Source organism: Nerophis ophidion, linkage group LG03, assembly GCF_033978795.1.
Source record: "Nerophis ophidion isolate RoL-2023_Sa linkage group LG03, RoL_Noph_v1.0, whole genome shotgun sequence".
Taxonomy (NCBI): Eukaryota; Metazoa; Chordata; class Actinopteri; order Syngnathiformes; family Syngnathidae; genus Nerophis; species Nerophis ophidion.
In genome coordinates, this window is record NC_084613.1 from 89,873,514 (window position 1) to 89,878,383 (window position 4,870).

Genomic DNA, 4,870 nt, shown 5'->3' on the forward strand with positions numbered 1-4,870 from the left:
GGTCCAGCGAAGCTGTCACTAGCTGCCAATGATGTCACGCTTGTTTATACCGTGTTTGTAAAGCAGTTGTTTTTAGCAAAAATAGGAGATGAAATAAAAGGTACTTGGTGTTGACACCAGCGGGTTCCCAAATGGCTTGAAATAGTAGAATACAATAAAACAATGTTTTGCAGTACAGAAGGAGATAAGACAGCTGGCCTGGAATGAACTGTAATGAGGACTAAATAAGTAAAAAAAAAAAATTACTAAAAAGGGACAACGTTTTTCGTGCAAAAAGACATTCCTCGTAATGAGTCACAAGTTAAATTATCATGCGCTGGATGCAGATTTATGTTTTTATTATTACAATCTGCTGCTATGTGAGCAACATGTTTTTCTTAGGCAATATTTTTTTTTATGCAAGAAAAACAATCTCAGCTTCTGTATGAAAAAAGGAAAGGATAACCACAGAAAAAGTCTGACGTGTTTGTATGTTGACATTCTGGGCAGCCCCTCCACACACATAGGAAAGCCATCGACATAGATCTTCTACTGTATATGTCATCTACTGTCTATTGCCTGTTTGCTATTACCTATTTTGCAAATGCTTTAACTGTTCGATATGAATCAAAATTAACAACGAAAAACAGCAATATGTATATAGCAGTGTTTAATTTAAATAAATCGTAATAAAAAATGATTTTCACATACAATTTGTCCCTTTTTTTTCTATACAAAGTCTGCATAGTAATCATATACCAACGCTTCACAACCTTTTTTCAGTTTCATACTTTTAATTAGTAAAGATAACATCTTAAATTGTAAACAAAGACATAATCAACCTTATTACTTGCTTTGTGTACATTAAATAATTAACTATAAAGTGCCCTCTTTTGAATAATGTGCTCTTAAATAAATATATATGTGAGTGTATGTACGTATATATACATGTATATATAACACATGAGTGTATATATATATATATACACATGTGCATATATATATATATATATATATATATATATATATATATATATACACAAGTGTGTATATATACACGTAAATACATATACACAAATACAGACATATACATGTGTGTATTATATATATGTATATATACATCCATCCATTTTCTACCGCTTATTCCCTTTTGGGGTCACGGGGGGCGCTGGCGCCTATCTCAGCTACAATCGGGCGGAAGGCGGCGTACACCCTGGACAAGTCGCCACCTCATCGCAGGGCCAACACAGATAGACAGACAACATTCACACTCACATTCACACACTAGGGCCAATTTAGTGTTGCCAATCAACCTATCCCCAGGTGCATGTTTTTGGAGGTGGGAGGAAGCCGGAGTACCCGGAGGGAACCCACGCAGTCACGGGGAGAACATGCAAACTCCACACAGAAAGATCCCGAGCCTGGGATTGAACCCAGGACATATATATGTACAGTATATATATGAATATACATGTGTGTATTATTATATATATGTATATATATATATATATATATATATGTACATGTATATATATGCATATATGTGTATTATTTATATATATATATATATATATATATATATATATATATATATATAAACCCTGTTTCCATATGAGTAGGGAAATTGTGTTAGATGTAAATATAAACGAAATACAATGATTTGCAAATCATTTTCAAACCATATTCTGTTGAATATGCTACAAAGACAACATATTTGATCTTCAAACTGATAAACATTTTTTTTTTGCAAATAACCATTAACTTTAGAATTGCATGCCAGCAACACGTGACAAAGAAGTTTGGAAAGGTGGCAATAAATACTGATAAAGTTGAGGAATGCTCATCAAACACTTATATGGAACATCCCACAGGTGTGCAGGCTAATTGGGAACAGTTGGGTGCCATGATTGGGTATAAAAGCAGCTTCCATGAAATGCTAAGTAATTCACAAACAAGGATGGGGTGAGGGTCACCAATTTGTAAGCAAATTGTCGAACAGTTTTAGAACAACATTTCTCAACGTGCTATTGCAAAGAATTTAGGGATTTTACCATCTGGGGTCCATAAAATCATCAAAAAGTTCGGAGAATCTGGAGAAATCACTGCACGTAAACGATGATATTAGGGACTTTTGACCCCTCAGGCGGTACTGCATCAAAAACCGACATCAGTGTGTAAAGGATATCATCACATGGTCTTAGTTGGTCGCTACATCTGTAAGTGCAAGTTAAAACTCTACTATGCAAACCCAAACTCATTTATCAACAATATCTTGAAACGCTGCCGGCTTGGCTGGGCCCTAGCTCACCTAAGATGGAATGATGCAAAGTGTAAAGGGGTTCTGTGGTCTGAAGAGTCCACATTTCAAATTATATTTGGAAACAGAGGACGTGGTGTCCTTCAGAACAAAGAGGAAAATAACCATCCGGATTGTTATAGGCGCAAAGGTTAAAAGCCAGCATCTGTGATGGTATGGGGGTGTATTAGTGCCCAAGGCATGGGTAACATACACATCTGTGAAGGCACCATTAATTCTGAAAGGTCCATACAGGTTTTGGAGCAACATATGTTGACATCCAAGTAACGTTATCATGGACGCCCCTGCTTATTTCAGCAAGACAATGCCAAGCCACATGTTGCAACAGCGTGGCTTTGTAGTAAAAGAGTGCGGGTACTTTCCTGGCCAGCCTGCAGTCCAGACCTTTCCCCCATCAAAAATGTGTGGCGCATTATGAAGCGTAAAATACGACAGCGGAGAACCCGGACTGTTGAACGACTGAAGCTCTACATAAAACAAAAATGGGAAAGAATTACACTTTCAAAGCTTCAACAATTAGTTTCCTCAGTTCCCAAACGTTTATTGAGTGTTGTTAAAAGAAAAGGTGATGTAACACAGTGGTGAACATGTCCTTTCCCAACTACTTTGGCACGTGTTGCAGCCATGAAATTCTAAGTTAATTATTATTTGCAAAAAAAATTAAGTTTATGAGTTTGAACATCAAATATCTTGTCTTTGTAGTGCATTCAATTGAAAATGGTTTGAAAATGATTTCCAAATGATTGGATTCTGTTTATATTTACATCCATCCCTCCAGCCATCCATCCATCCATCTTCTTCCGCTTATCCGAGGTCGGGTCGCGGGGGCAGCAGCCTAAGAAGGGAATCCCTGACCTCCCTCTCCCCAGCCACTTCGTACAGCTCTTGCAGGGGGATCCCGAGGCGTTCCCAGGCCAGCCGGGAGACATAGTCTTCCCAACGTGTTCTGGGTCTTCCCCGTGGCCTCCTACCGGTTGGACGTGCCCTAAACACCTCCCCTCGGGTGGCGTTTGGGTGGCATCCTGACCAGATGGCCGAACCACCTCATCTGGTTCCTCTCGATGTGAAGGAGCAGTGGCTTTACTTTGAGTTCCTCCCGGATGACAGAGCTTCTCACCCTATCTCTAAGGGAGAGCCCCGCCACACGGCGGAGGAAACTCATTTTGGCCGCTTGTACCCGTGATATTGTCCTTTTGGTCATGACCCAAAGCTCATGACCATAGGTGAGGATGGGAACGTAAAACGACCGGTAAATTGAGAACTTTGCATTCTGGCTCAGCTCCTTCTTCACCACAACGGATCGGTACAACGTCCGCATTACTGAAGACGCCGCACCGATCTGCCTGTCGATCTCATGATCCACTCTTCCCTCACTCGTGAACAAGAATCCTCGGTACTTGAACTCCTCCTCTTGGGGCAGGGTCTCCTCCCCAACCCGGAGAGGGCACTCCACCCTTTTCCGGGCGAGAACCATGGACTCGGACTTGGAGTTGCTGATTCTCATTCCGGTCGCTTCACACTCGGCTGCGAACCGATCCAGTGAGAGCTGAAGATCCCAGTCAGATGAAGCCATCAGGACCACATCATCTGCAAAAAGCAGAGACCTAATCCCGCGGCCACCAAACCGGAACGCCTCAACGCCTTGACTGCGCCTAGAAATTCTGTCCATAAAAGTTATGAAAAGAATCGGTGACAAAGGACAGCCTTGGCGGAGTCCAACCCTCACTGGAAACGTGTCCGACTTACTGCCGGCAATGCGGACCAAGCTCTGGCACTGATCGTACAGGGAGCGGACCGCCACAATAAGACAGTCCGATACCCCATACTCTCTGAGCACTCCCCACAGGACTTCCCGAGGGACACGGTCGAATGCCTTCTCCAAGTCCACAAAGCACATGTAGACTGGTTGGGCAAACTCCCATGCACCCTCAAGAACCCTGCCGAGAGTATAGAGCTGGTCCACAGTTCCACGACCAGGACAAAAACCACACTGTTCCTCCTGAATCCGAGGTTCGACTATCCGGCGCAGCCTCCTCTCCAGTACACCTGAATTAACCTTACCGGGAAGGCTGAGGAGTGTGACCCCACGATAGTTGGAACACACCCTCCAGTCCCCCTTCTTAAAGAGAGGGACCACCACCCCGGTCTGCCAATCCAGAGGTACCGCCCCCGATGTCCACGTGATGCTGCAGAGTCTTGTCAACCAAGACATCCCCACAGCATCCAGAGCCTTAAGGAACTCCGGGCGGATCTCATCCTCCCGGATCATTTATATTTACATCTAACACAATTTCCCAACTCACATGGAATCGGGGTTTGTGTATACACACATACATACATTTACAAATATATATATACATTTATTACGCACACACATATTTATGTGTGTGTGTATAGGTGTATGTATATACACACAAACATACATATTTACCTACTTACATATATAAACTTACATACATACACATACATATATGTACATAAATAACATACATATATACAATACACGATAATTTAAAATTCATCCAATCACAAATATATACAGTAGGTATATAAATTACAGTTTGAAAAAATCAT

The 4,870-nt window shown here is 41.6% G+C and overlaps 1 protein-coding gene across 1 annotated transcript in view; it reads left to right on the forward strand.

Annotated features, from left to right (window-relative positions):
• LOC133550220 (fos-related antigen 2-like) overlaps nucleotides 1-692 on the forward strand; it is an 11,299-nt gene extending 10,607 nt beyond the window's left edge. The window contains exon 4 of the mRNA XM_061896372.1: nucleotides 1-692. This exon is cut by the window's left edge and continues 1,440 nt beyond it. The gene's annotated coding sequence lies outside the window, so the exon portion shown is untranslated.
• Nucleotides 693-4,870: the final 4,178 nt, after the last annotated feature.